At 40.5% G+C, this 15,441-nt stretch overlaps 1 long non-coding RNA gene across 1 annotated transcript; it reads right to left on the reverse strand.

Moving 5' to 3' along the window:
* Nucleotides 1–8,002: 8,002 nt before the first annotated feature.
* LOC125722225 (uncharacterized) lies at nucleotides 8,003–11,418 on the reverse strand. The gene is made up of 2 exons (XR_007386226.1): nucleotides 10,145–11,418; nucleotides 8,003–10,027 (listed from the first exon to the last, which is right to left on the reverse strand). It is a non-coding gene; the product is annotated as an uncharacterized LOC125722225 (long non-coding RNA).
* Nucleotides 11,419–15,441: the final 4,023 nt, after the last annotated feature.

A 15,441-nucleotide genomic window follows, 5' to 3' on the forward strand; every position in this document is an offset into this window, starting at 1 on the left:
TTGCACAAGTGTTTCAAAATGTATCATGTATACGTGTGTTGTATTTTTCAAGCTTGTACAAAAATGTTTATGCACATTTATCAAATGAGTTTTTAAAATGTACCATGACCGGGTGTTTTATTATTCAAAATAAAAGTTGTACATATGTTTTGTTATATGTATGCACCACGGTTGTGTTTTTAAAATGTACTAATTTTGTGAGGTGGTGGGAATAAAGCATATTTAAAGGGGTACCTCTCATGGAATCTACCAATCTTTACCAGCTGATGAACCCTGAGCCACACGGGGACAGGGGGTTTTAACCGTGAGACTCGACACCTAGGCATTAGATCCTTATGTCAACAATGGTCCCCATGCATGTACCCAGTGTAGGGTCAGGTCCAGAGAAAGCTGTAACTACGAGTGCACCTGGTTAACAGCATTTAATTTATAACAGTACGAGCTAGAAAAATGCATTTAGCAGTCGCATTAAAACACGTTAAAGACTTTAAAGAATAAAGCCTTAGTTATTTTTTAATAAAGATGGCTTTTCAGTAAATGTTGACTTTCCTACAAGGTGACCCCCGAGGCCTATGCTTATAGCATCCGGGTGCCTGATTTGAGATGCTTACTGAGGATGCCATGTTAACACCGGTAACTGAGCTGCACCATGTGTCACACTTAATGAAACTTAGTCCTAATTCAACAGAACCAGTCGTCATCCACTTTGCAGTGAGATTTCTGAGCGAAAAGTGAGCAAAGTTTCATTTTCTTACTTTACCACCTATCGGTTAGTAAGGGAAATGGAGACGGTAATATGTCGGACACGTCAATGGCACTGAGCACGAGGGAGTGTGCGGTGTGGCGCGAGCTGCTAGCTGATGTAACGCTGCGAACAGTGGGGCTCTTACGTTTTTAAGATGCGGCTAACTATCCCCGAGACACTTTAGCCAGGTTCGTGTATATTTGCTCTTAATGCTGCTGTCAATGCCAGGAGGGAGCTGGCTAGCAATAACATCTTTAGCTGGTCTTAAAGCTTGCTGTATTTTTCATTCAGTACATACACGGTTTAGAAGAAAACCTAATCGACATTTAAATAAATAAAAAATAAACGTACAAAACTATTGAAATCCACCAGAAGCATGTGCATATTTTTCTGGTTTGCATGTTATGTGTGGTTGTCTAAGCACCGTCGGGCCTAGTGTTTGATAGGTGATGGAGAAGCATACGGTCGTAAACTGCATGCGCTTATGCCAACAGGTGTTTAACATACAAACATAGACGCTTTCTTTAACGTGAAACATTTAAAGGCTCATTCTGTTTTGTCGACATTCTTAATTTTATTCAAGTAGCCTCTAATCACCTTACACTTGTTCTATTTTACTGTAGAGTATTTTAAAACAATGTCACTGTAATGTCACCACATGTCAAAGCTAACAAGGTAACATGATTGTATCAGCGGAACAAAAAGCCGTCGCCTGGATATGTATAGACAGATCATATATTGCTCAGCAAATCGACCGCATTATGAAATCTATTTGTATTTAGACAAATATATTGGGAATGAAGTGTCGCGTTTTAAGAGGCAGACATTGAGGCCGAATTTAAGTTGGTCACAAATGTATTTTTCTTCTGCAGCTAGAAGCGTCGTCTGAGCCTGATTTTAACTGGCATGTCGGTGTGGGATTCTTATAGTAGAAGTTATGTGAATTGCGGTACTCTGAAATTAAGTGATATGTGTATTAGAATCGTGAAGTGTCATCTTCCTTTTGTTTTAGCTTCCCCCTAGGCATTTTTATGAACTGTATTGCAATATCAGACAGTGTGTCATGAATTTCTGAAGGCATGTTATATATGACCGTTCCTTGGATACGTCTCTTGTACAGTAGTTACAGTTTGTCAGGACAAGACTGTTTGCCTAATGTGACATGGTGAACAAGTCCTGTGATTAAAGCATGTCTGCTGCTTAAAACATTGTGTTGTATGATGAAGGTTTCTTGCCGGTACATGTTGAATTACATTAGAATATTCAAGTATTATTTTTTAAATCATTTAATGAAATAGGTATTTATCTCATTATTGATGATGCCTGTGGTCCACCTGTATGACAAGTAACCTGTCCCGGACAGAGGTTTCTTCAAGGCCTGTTGTAGGAACCCCATGGTGTAGCATTATGAGAAAGTATACAGGGAGTAGTACAAATGAGCAGTCGCCCTGCCCCTCTTTTACTCATTTTGGATGCTTAAATTACTAAATTGTGTCTTTAATGCTATTCTGTATGATTCTATGGTCTGAGTGAGTCTCCAGTACTACATGAATGGTAAACTTAAAAACTCTACTTCTCTTAGCTTAATAATATTTTCTTTCTTGAGTTGAATTAGTTTGTGTCTAATTTTCATTTTATTGATTTTCTGCACACTTGGATTATTTATTTGCCCCCCTTGTCTTAAAGGCTAGAGGGGGTCTGTGCTTGTGACCTGGCAATTATTTTCGGTGTTTGTCACTAAACTTGCAATATAAAATTTGAAGACAGGTCTGTGACCTGTGCTTGCAACAAAAAACGTCTAAGTGGTAGTAGGCAAAGCACAGCACTGCCTATACTTTCTGAAAAGGCTAATCTTTTATGGCACAGACAGGAAAAGGTGATGATCCACTAGCAGCTCCAAGACGAAAATGGGGTTTATTAAAGAAAAACAGAGCACCCTGGGGTAAAATACTAAACAAAAAGGCCGTGAGGGGTCCGAAACTAGCTGGGAGAAATAAGATTGAACTAAAGAAATCATTAAGTAACACAACTAAGGAACTAGGCTAAACAGAGAGCAGGACTAAAAAAACCAAGCACACAGTTCACAACTAACACTGACCACAGACAGACGGACGGACAAACGAATGCATGTGCCACACACACACATACACACACACACACACACACACACACACACACACACACACACACACACACACACACACTGTGAAATGACTGGTTGGTTTTTTTAGTCCTGCTCTCTGTTTAGCCTAGTTCCTTAGTTGTGTTACTTAATGATTTCTTTAGTTCAATCTTATTTCTCCCAGCTAGTTTCGGACCCCTCACGGCCTTTTTGTTTAGTATTTTACCCCAGGGTGCTCTGTTTTTCTTTAATAAACCCCATTTTCGTCTTGGAGCTGCTAGTGGATCATCACCTTTTCCTGTCTGTGCCATAAAAGATTAGCCTTTTCAGAAAGTATAGGCAGTGCTGTGCTTTGCCTACTACCACTTAGACGTTTTTTGTTGCAAGCACAGGTCACAGACCTGTCTTCAAATTTTATATTGCAAGTTTAGTGACAAACACCGAAAATAATTGCCAGGTCACAAGCACAGACCCCCTCTAGCCTTTAAGACAAGGGGGGCAAATAAATAATCCAAGTGTGCAGAAAATCAATAAAATGAAAATTAGACACAAACTAATTCAACTCAAGAAAGAAAATATTATTAAGCTAAGAGAAGTAGAGTTTTTAAGTTTACCATTCATGTAGTACTGGAGACTCACTCAGACCATAGAATCATACAGAATAGCATTAAAGACACAATTTAGTAATTTAAGCATCCAAAATGAGTAAAAGAGGGGCAGGGCGACTGCTCATTTGTACTACTCCCTGTATACTTTCTCATAATGCTACACCATGGGGTTCCTACAACAGGCCTTGAAGAAACCTCTGTCCGGGACAGGTTACTTGTCATACAGGTGGACCACAGGCATCATCAATAATGAGATAAATACCTATTTCATTAAATGATTTAAAAAATAATACTTGAATATTCTAATGTAATTCAACATGTACCGGCAAGAAACCTTCATCATACAACACAATGTTTTAAGCAGCAGACATGCTTTAATCACAGGACTTGTTCACCATGTCACATTAGGCAAACAGTCTTGTCCTGACAAACTGTAACTACTGTACAAGAGACGTATCCAAGGAACGGTCATATATAACATGCCTTCAGAAATTCATGACACACTGTCTGATATTGCAATACAGTTCATAAAAATGCCTAGGGGGAAGCTAAAACAAAAGGAAGATGACACTTCACGATTCTAATACACATATCACTTAATTTCAGAGTACCGCAATTCACATAACTTCTACTATAAGAATCCCACACCGACATGCCAGTTAAAATCAGGCTCAGACGACGCTTCTAGCTGCAGAAGAAAAATACATTTGTGACCAACTTAAATTCGGCCTCAATGTCTGCCTCTTAAAACGCGACACTTCATTCCCAATATATTTGTCTAAATACAAATAGATTTCATAATGCGGTCGATTTGCTGAGCAATATATGATCTGTCTATACATATCCAGGCGACGGCTTTTTGTTCCGCTGATACAATCATGTTACCTTGTTAGCTTTGACATGTGGTGACATTACAGTGACATTGTTTTAAAATACTCTACAGTAAAATAGAACAAGTGTAAGGTGATTAGAGGCTACTTGAATAAAATTAAGAATGTCGACAAAACAGAATGAGCCTTTAAATGTTTCACGTTAAAGAAAGCGTCTATGTTTGTATGTTAAACACCTGTTGGCATAAGCGCATGCAGTTTACGACCGTATGCTTCTCCATCACCTATCAAACACTAGGCCCGACGGTGCTTAGACAACCACACATAACATGCAAACCAGAAAAATATGCACATGCTTCTGGTGGATTTCAATAGTTTTGTACGTTTATTTTTTATTTATTTAAATGTCGATTAGGTTTTCTTCTAAACCGTGTATGTACTGAATGAAAAATACAGCAAGCTTTAAGACCAGCTAAAGATGTTATTGCTAGCCAGCTCCCTCCTGGCATTGACAGCAGCATTAAGAGCAAATATACACGAACCTGGCTAAAGTGTCTCGGGGATAGTTAGCCGCATCTTAAAAACGTAAGAGCCCCACTGTTCGCAGCGTTACATCAGCTAGCAGCTCGCGCCACACCGCACACTCCCTCGTGCTCAGTGCCATTGACGTGTCCGACATATTACCGTCTCCATTTCCCTTACTAACCGATAGGTGGTAAAGTAAGAAAATGAAACTTTGCTCACTTTTCGCTCAGAAATCTCACTGCAAAGTGGATGACGACTGGTTCTGTTGAATTAGGACTAAGTTTCATTAAGTGTGACACATGGTGCAGCTCAGTTACCGGTGTTACACAGACCTGTCTTCAAATTTTATATTGCAAGTTTAGTGACAAACACCGAAAATAATTGCCAGGTCACAAGCACAGACCCCCTCTAGCCTTTAAGACAAGGGGGGCAAATAAATAATCCAAGTGTGCAGAAAATCAATAAAATGAAAATTAGACACAAACTAATTCAACTCAAGAAAGAAAATATTATTAAGCTAAGAGAAGTAGAGTTTTTAAGTTTACCATTCATGTAGTACTGGAGACTCACTCAGACCATAGAATCATACAGAATAGCATTAAAGACACAATTTAGTAATTTAAGCATCCAAAATGAGTAAAAGAGGGGCAGGGCGACTGCTCATTTGTACTACTCCCTGTATACTTTCTCATAATGCTACACCATGGGGTTCCTACAACAGGCCTTGAAGAAACCTCTGTCCGGGACAGGTTACTTGTCATACAGGTGGACCACAGGCATCATCAATAATGAGATAAATACCTATTTCATTAAATGATTTAAAAAATAATACTTGAATATTCTAATGTAATTCAACATGTACCGGCAAGAAACCTTCATCATACAACACAATGTTTTAAGCAGCAGACATGCTTTAATCACAGGACTTGTTCACCATGTCACATTAGGCAAACAGTCTTGTCCTGACAAACTGTAACTACTGTACAAGAGACGTATCCAAGGAACGGTCATATATAACATGCCTTCAGAAATTCATGACACACTGTCTGATATTGCAATACAGTTCATAAAAATGCCTAGGGGGAAGCTAAAACAAAAGGAAGATGACACTTCACGATTCTAATACACATATCACTTAATTTCAGAGTACCGCAATTCACATAACTTCTACTATAAGAATCCCACACCGACATGCCAGTTAAAATCAGGCTCAGACGACGCTTCTAGCTGCAGAAGAAAAATACATTTGTGACCAACTTAAATTCGGCCTCAATGTCTGCCTCTTAAAACGCGACACTTCATTCCCAATATATTTGTCTAAATACAAATAGATTTCATAATGCGGTCGATTTGCTGAGCAATATATGATCTGTCTATACATATCCAGGCGACGGCTTTTTGTTCCGCTGATACAATCATGTTACCTTGTTAGCTTTGACATGTGGTGACATTACAGTGACATTGTTTTAAAATACTCTACAGTAAAATAGAACAAGTGTAAGGTGATTAGAGGCTACTTGAATAAAATTAAGAATGTCGACAAAACAGAATGAGCCTTTAAATGTTTCACGTTAAAGAAAGCGTCTATGTTTGTATGTTAAACACCTGTTGGCATAAGCGCATGCAGTTTACGACCGTATGCTTCTCCATCACCTATCAAACACTAGGCCCGACGGTGCTTAGACAACCACACATAACATGCAAACCAGAAAAATATGCACATGCTTCTGGTGGATTTCAATAGTTTTGTACGTTTATTTTTTATTTATTTAAATGTCGATTAGGTTTTCTTCTAAACCGTGTATGTACTGAATGAAAAATACAGCAAGCTTTAAGACCAGCTAAAGATGTTATTGCTAGCCAGCTCCCTCCTGGCATTGACAGCAGCATTAAGAGCAAATATACACGAACCTGGCTAAAGTGTCTCGGGGATAGTTAGCCGCATCTTAAAAACGTAAGAGCCCCACTGTTCGCAGCGTTACATCAGCTAGCAGCTCGCGCCACACCGCACACTCCCTCGTGCTCAGTGCCATTGACGTGTCCGACATATTACCGTCTCCATTTCCCTTACTAACCGATAGGTGGTAAAGTAAGAAAATGAAACTTTGCTCACTTTTCGCTCAGAAATCTCACTGCAAAGTGGATGACGACTGGTTCTGTTGAATTAGGACTAAGTTTCATTAAGTGTGACACATGGTGCAGCTCAGTTACCGGTGTTAACATGGCATCCTCAGTAAGCATCTCAAATCAGGCACCCGGATGCTATAAGCATAGGCCTCGGGGGTCACCTTGTAGGAAAGTCAACATTTACTGAAAAGCCATCTTTATTAAAAAATAACTAAGGCTTTATTCTTTAAAGTCTTTAACGTGTTTTAATGCGACTGCTAAATGCATTTTTCTAGCTCGTACTGTTATAAATTAAATGCTGTTAACCAGGTGCACTCGTAGTTACAGCTTTCTCTGGACCTGACCCTACACTGGGTACATGCATGGGGACCATTGTTGACATAAGGATCTAATGCCTAGGTGTCGAGTCTCACGGTTAAAACCCCCTGTCCCCGTGTGGCTCAGGGTTCATCAGCTGGTAAAGATTGGTAGATTCCATGAGAGGTACCCCTTTAAATATGCTTTATTCCCACCACCTCACAAAATTAGTACATTTTAAAAACACAACCGTGGTGCATACATATAACAAAACATATGTACAACTTTTATTTTGAATAATAAAACACCCGGTCATGGTACATTTTAAAAACTCATTTGATAAATGTGCATAAACATTTTTGTACAAGCTTGAAAAATACAACACACGTATACATGATACATTTTGAAACACTTGTGCAACTTTGAAAATAAAAAAAACTTTATGTTACATTAACAAAATCTCCTTTGATAAAAACCCTACAAAATTTTTACAACTTTGCTTTTGTAAAATAAAAGCCATGTTCATATTAGATTTCAAAACTAATTCACAAAATGAATGCATAAAACTTTGTACATTTTAAAAATACGTTTGGGCTGCAAACACATAACAAAATGTTTTTGTAAAACACCCAAACATCTTAAAACATCTGTACATCTTACTTTGAAAAACTTTTATGTAATGTCTTAAAACAGTTGTACATCTTACTTTGAAAAACTTTAATGTTACATTTTAAAACATTTGTACATCTTACTTTGAAAAACTTTCATGTTACATTTTAAAATACTTGTACATCTTACTTTGAAAAACTTTCATGTCACATTTTAAAACATTTGTACATCTTACTTTGAAAAACTTTCATGTTACATTTTAAAACATTTGTGTAACTAAAAACTATGGTCAAGTTATATTACCATTCTTTAAAGTTTTTAAGTGTTTTTGCATTTAATGTGTAAATGCAGCTTACTGGTTGCTATTAAATATAATTAAATAATCATGTACACCTTCTTTAAAATAACAAGACTATATCCTAAATTCTTACGCCCTTGCCTGATTCCACAGTTCCTACCCCCCACTTATGTGTCCCCCATCCCCCCCTTCCATGACTTGTGAGATAAGGAAAAGCACATTTCCCAACCTTTGGTTGTGCGCTTGTGCGCATGCTTGGGGTTTTGCTGTGTGTGTGTGTGTGTGTGTGTGTGTGTGTGTGTGTGTGTGTGTGTGTGTGTGTGTGTGTGTGTGTGTGTGTGTGTGTGTGTGTGTGTAGGTTGTTCATCTTGCGTCCAAAGTTAAGGTTATATTTTATACTACTTTAAAATAACACATTTTTGTTTGACTGTTTTACAAACACATCTAAAGTTTTTATACATGTAAACATTAACAAAAGCTGTTAATGTCTTTTCTTTAAAATTTACAAGTCTATTTTGTGTGGTTTTTCACAATAAGACTCATGAACGACTAAGTTAGCGGTCCTATACTTTCACAGACCTAAAGTTAAACTCTAAAGCCCCTGACCACCAGTGTGTGTGTGTGTGTGTGTGTGTGTGTGTGTGTGTGTGTGTGTGTTTGTGCACATGAGCATGAATATACATTTACTGAAAAAACATATTTATTAAAATAACTAAGGCTTTATTATGTCAATTTTTTTTTTTAAATAATTCCAGCAGATAAATGGGGTCGTTATAGTCAATCTGTAGTCTCCCTGCATAGTGGATGACTGCTGACACTGTTGAATTTGAACTATGTTTCATAACTATCAAACAATATGCAGCTCCGTTACCGTTGTCAACTTAGCATTGTACTCCAGCAAGCATCTCAGATCAAGCTTGTAGATTATATAAGCTGGGGCCGTGGGTACCTTGTAGGATGTCTTTATTAAAATAACTAAGACCTTATTCTTTAAAGTTTTTTTTTATGTGTATTTGCAGCATGGTGCTAAATGCAGCTTACTGGTTCCTATTAAATGTAATTAAATAATCATGTACACCTTCTTTAAATATAATTAAATAATCATGTACACCTTCTTTAAAATAACAAGACTATATCCTAAATTCTTACACCCCTGCCTGATTCCACAGTTCCTACCCCACACTTATGTGGCCCCCCTCCCACCCTTCCATGACTTGTGAGATAAGAAAAGCAGACTTCTGCCTGCCTGGTCGGTCATTTCTAGCTGCTATTTAGGTTCTTCCTCAAATCCTGTTGCGTAAATGACTTATATTCCACTCATATTAATTTAAATCAAAACAATCCTTATACATTTTAATAAAAAACGTGAACTATATATGTTTGGTGTTTTTTGATTGAGCAAACTCTTTTGTGTTTTTGTGTGCGTGTCCGATACAACTGTAGTTTGTATCAACTTTTTTTTAGTTTGACCTCCGGGGTGTGTGTTTGTCCGCATGCGCGTGAATAAACATTTACTGAAAAACGTATTTATTAAAATAACTAAGACTTTATTCTGTCAAAGTTTTAAAAAATGTGTTTTGATGCATGTCACTAAATGCTGCTTAATAGTACCTAACCGGGGCTGCTCCCCCAGAGACAGTTGCTAGTCCATTTATTCTTTTAAAGACTACTGATTCCAATTTGGTGCCATATGCTTTTATCTTGTAGGCCGTAGGATAGCTCCGTTTCTACCAGCTATAGGCCATGGTACGTCTGGGCTATTATGCTTAAATTCTTTATTAATTAGCGTTGGCTATGTGCTTTATAACACTGCTGATTCAGGTCTCTTGTAGATTTTCTCTTGACCGGTCAGCGCAGTCTCTCTCTCTTGTACATAGAAAAAACAGAGAATACCTATTATTAGAATGTTATTTTTAATTTAATTTAATTTAATTTAATTAATTAGCATTTTTATCACGCGAATAAAAGAAATAATATACTCACCGGGTAAGGCCTGGATGAACCTCTTTGGCTGGCAGGAAGGGTAAGACCTCGAAGATACTTGTGCCTCTGCCCTAGGAGGAATAGCCCCCCCCGCTCGCCGCAATACAATTTAATTGTCTCTGTCACCCCATATCTGCACGGTCATGTATGACAAACAAAACTATAAACAGAATTTACTGGCGGGGAAATTGTCAGACTTGATGTATGACCAGGTGGTACGGCCTTGATGATGCTACTCGTGCCTGTGTAAGAAAATTATCTGTAATTTGGGACGTATGTGAAAACAAAACTTTAAACAGAATTTACTGGAGGGCAAAAGTGTCAGACTCGATGTATGGCCCGCGTGGCCGGGTAGGGGGGCGCCTCGATGGCTAGGTGGCACGGCCCTGCAGAATTTACTGGCGGACAAATTGACAGACTCGATGTATGTCTCGACTTATGACCTTTACAAATTGGCGCCATACGCCGATGTGATACAAACGCTTGCGTGAGGAAAAAAACACACGGTCAAAACTAGCGCCGAGCGTTTTTATTGGACGATAGACCCTGCACCTCCTCCTCTCATTCTTTGCTCCAACTTTACCATTTTATCCCACAGTCTCTCACAGTTTCTCTCAGACTCGCGCAGCAGCACGCCTCTCAGCTCTCCCGCATCGCTCTCTCCGAGGATTATCCAAAGCCGTGCGGACCTTTCCGCGCTACCGCACCAGTATGTGAATAAGTCCTTTGCTGATTCTCCGAAGCCCGGGGACCTTACCACGCTACCGCACACCGTACGCTCGCGCTCCATCAGGTAACCCAGCCACGCTCACTCCCGCCCCGCGCACCACAAAATAATAATAATAATAACTTATTCAAATAACACACGCTCATAAGCACTCTCATCAATATCATTTTTAAAATAATACACACTCATAAGCACTCTCCTCAATATCATTTTAAAATAATAAACATTTAAAATAAGCATTTAAAATAATAAATAAATAAATCCAAATACCATTGCAGCACTAACACAACCAACCCAGGCCCCCTAAGCCACAATCATTTAAAATAATAAATAAATAATTAAATACAAATACCATTGCAGCAGTTACACAACCAACCCCCCGGGGAAGAAGACAAAAAAAAATATTTAAATAAATAATTAAATCCATATGCTATTGCGTCAGTTACACAACCAAGCTCAACCCACTACAACATAAGCTCCGCCCACTGAACTTTTGAACGTGACCTTTGACCCGACCTGTCAATTTGACAAAAGCGGTATCCTTCCTCTCTCTTTCTCACTCCAAGACCCCTGCCCCCCATTGACTATAAATAAAGGTGCCAAGGGGAACCACCCTTTGTAACACATTCCTTTGTAGCCTAGCATGCAGAGAGTGTGGTTACCCTTCCATCCATCCATTTTCCAAACCGCTTATCCTACTGGGTCGCGGGTGGTCCAGAGCCTATCCCGGAAGCAATGGGCACGAGGCAGGGAACAACCCAGGATGGGGGGCCAGCCCATCGCAGGGCACACTCACACACCATTCACTCTCACATGCACACCTAGGGGCAATGTAGCAACTCCAATTAGCCTCAGCATGTTTTTTGGACTGTGGGGGGAAACCGGAGTACCCGGAGGAAACCCCACGACGACACGGGGAGAACATGCAAACTCCGCACACATGTGACCCAGACGGAGACTCGAACCTGGGTCCCAGAGGTGTGAGGCGACAGTGCTGACCCCTGCCCCCCATTGACTATAAATAAAGGTGCCAAGGGGAACCACCCTTTGTAACACATTCCTTTGTAGCCTAGCATGCAGAGAGTGTGGTTACCCTTGTGCAAGTAAAACTCTAAGTGTGTTGTCTCGTAATTAATGGTGTGTACAGAGTTGGAGTGTAAAGCCTGTCGCTTTCTTCAACATATACTGTACTGTAGTTTGGTCCTGTGTGCAGAGTTGGAGTGGAAAGCCTGACGCTTTCTCCAACACCACCACTAGGTGGTGTTGCAATAAGTAAACATGCCTTGTGGCTAATAACTGTTGAATGGATTGACCTAGGGGGGCGGCATGGTGGTGCAGTGGTCAGCACTGTTGCCTCACACCTCTGGGACCCGAGTTCGAGTCTCCACCTGGGTTACATGTGTGTGGAGTTTGCATGTTCTCCCCATGTCATCGTGGGGTTTCCTCCAGGTACTCCGGTTTCCTCCCACAGTCCAAATACATGCTGAGCCTAATTGGACTTGCTAAATTGCCCGTAGGTGTGCGTGTGAGAGTGACTGGTGTGTGAGTGTGCCCTGCGATGGGCTGGCCCCCCATCCTGGGTTGTTCCCTGCCTCGTGCCCATTGCTTCCAGGATAGGCTCCGGACCCCCCGCAACCCAGTAGGATAAGCGGTTTGGAAAATGGATGGAGTATGGCGTAAGAGGCAAGTTTATGCATGCAGACAATTGCATATTTCAACTGATATGGGAATGCCACTTTGGGGCCAATGACAGTCTGACCTCAGTAAAATTCCAGAAGATATTTTTCAGCCTGGATACTTCTCTCCCGTGTAGTAGTTCTCCGCTTAACAGCAACAAGAACTTAACATACATGATGGTACATAAATGTGATCTGCTGATTTCAGATCTGTAAGCATAAATTACCTTTGTTGTATTCCCTGGCCTTCAGGCTAATTGGAGTTGCTAAATTGCCCGTAGGAGTGCATGTGTGCGTGAATGGTGTGTGAGTGTGCCCTGTGATGGGCTGGCCCCCCATCCTGGGTTGTTCCCTGCCTCGTGCCCATTGCTTCCGGGATAGGCTCCGGACCCCCCGCGACCCAGTAGGATAAGCGGTTTAGAAAATGGATGGATGGATGGTATTCCCTGGCCTTCAGGGAATACTTTTGGTTTTAGCACTGTTCCCCTGTCGCTGCAGATACTTTGGCATGCAAGCCAATAACTCAAAAACCGTTCGACGAATCCTTTTCAAACTTTGTACAGGTATTGGTGAGGAACTAGAACTGATTTAATTTTGAAACAGTCCCAAAATGCAAGCAGCGCCACATAGTGATAATGAAAAAAGCAGCAGTTTTGATGCTTGACCCTGCTAAGACCATAACTCAATAACCGTTTGATGGATCTTTTTCAGTCTTTGCAGAGGCATTATAGGGGGCTGGAATGGAACTGATAAAATTTTGAGACAGCTCGCCAGCAAATATGAAATATGGCTCTCAGGAAATATGAAAGAGCTTTGTGCGTGGAGATGTGATCTTTCCACATGATTTCAAGTGAAAACATGAAAAGTCATCTTTAAAACGAAGGCTTTCGCTATTGCAAATGTCACACTATTTAAGGTCTCAGGAAGTCTAGGGGAAGCACAAATATATAGTGCATATAGCCGTGTCTCACATAAAAAGGTTGTGCATACTCTGCTCATATTGTTCAAAATGGAGTAACACTTTGCCATGAATTTTTAATTTTAGTATGAGCCCATATAGTTTAGTCTTGACTGTTTACACGTAAACACTAAAAAAAGATATAGCTGAGGTCCTGGATTCAGTCTCCTGCATTTTCTCTCTAACCCCCTCAAAGAATTTCTTGCAGGGATTAATTCAGTATGTTTTAACAACATATAAAAAGACCAGATGAGTTAGGAGCAACACTTTACTTGAGGGGCCACAAATAATGTAGTAGTACATCAATCCATCTATTTTCCAAACCGCTTATCCTACTGGGTCGCGGGGGGTCCGGAGCCTATCCCGGAAGCAATGTGCACAAGGCAGGGAACAACCCAGGATGAGGGGCCAGCCTGTCGCAGGGCACACACACACCATTCACTCTCACACACACACCTACGGGCAATTTAGCAACTCCAGTTAGCCTCAGTATGTTTTTTGGACTGTGGGGGGAAACCCCACGACGACATGGGGAGAACATGCAAACTCCACACACATGTGACCCAGGCGGAGACTCGAACCCGGGTCCCAGAGGTGTGAGGCAACAGTGCTAACCACTGCACCTGTCAGAGTTCGCTGGTTAAAGCGGGTAGTGCGCACAGGCTGACAAGCGGGCAGGAAGCAGGCAAGCAGGCAAGCAGGCGGAGTACGGGGAAAACGGGGATTTATTCGGGATCGGGACGGAGCAGACAGCACTAAGACTAACTAACATCAATGACGGACCAGAAACTAAGGCAAGTCATGGACTGAAATAGACGAGACTGGGTGAAAATAATTGGACACAGCTGGGCAAGATCAGGGAAGCACACGTGGGTAATCAGGGGGCGTGGCACACACGAGGATCGTACGAGCCGGGCATGAGAGCACCACCATGCCGCCCCTGAAGTACTACACTCTTACTTAATTTATTAATTAACCAGAAAGTATTAGTTATATACTGATCCCACGTTCGTTCATTCTTAATCATAACAGTTACTGTATTTGTTCATCATTTGTACTTGAGTAGTTACTGAGTTATTACTAGTAATGTATATTTGAATAATATAAAATATAACAATACATGTGCTATAAATCAACAAACCATTGTCCTTTCCTTTTATCCACTGCAGGGCTGCAGGAAGCAGCATACAGAGGAAATGCCTTGGGCGGGATGGTAGCCCGGATCAGAGCTCACATACTGGCTCACATGTGGGCAATGAAGAAGTAGCACTTCACGTGTACGGGAGAAAAACAGCAGCCAGAGGAATCCTATGCAATCTCAGTGAGAATAAACTCCTCAGACCCAGGACTGGGGCAGGAATTGCAGGATTCTCCTCTAGCATTTATTTTGGCATACTGTATTTATTGCTATTATCCTTGGTACATGTTTATATTTGCCAATAATTGAAATTGAAATAAACATGATTATTATTCATCCATCCTCATACCGCATATCCTGGAGACGAGGGCCTGGAGCTTATCCCAGGTAGCATAGGACACAATGGTATACTTTTGGATGGGATGCCAGTCCATTGCAGGGAATGCACTCACTCACACACTGTGGGCAATTTAGAGATGACAGTCTATTATTATTAGGATACCTATACCTTAGGATATTTTTAGTAGTTTTCACTATTATTATGCTTTTTGCCATGGGAGTCTATGGCAGCCCATAGAGCTGATTGGCAACTTTTTTGAAATTTGGCACATCAATAGAGGTCAGTTCCAACTATTCATACCAAATTTGGGTTCAAGTCATCCACCAATCTAGCGCCACCCTCAGGCCAAATTTCAAGAAATGTTTTTGCCTTATTCTCTTTCTTATCATTGTATGATTATGCTATTTACTTTTAAGTATTAGCATTACCTGTCTTGGTGACATCCCATAATAAAGCTG

The sequence above is a fragment of the Brienomyrus brachyistius genome, unplaced genomic scaffold (genome assembly GCF_023856365.1).
Source record: "Brienomyrus brachyistius isolate T26 unplaced genomic scaffold, BBRACH_0.4 scaffold37, whole genome shotgun sequence".
Lineage (NCBI taxonomy): Eukaryota > Metazoa > Chordata > Actinopteri > Osteoglossiformes > Mormyridae > Brienomyrus > Brienomyrus brachyistius.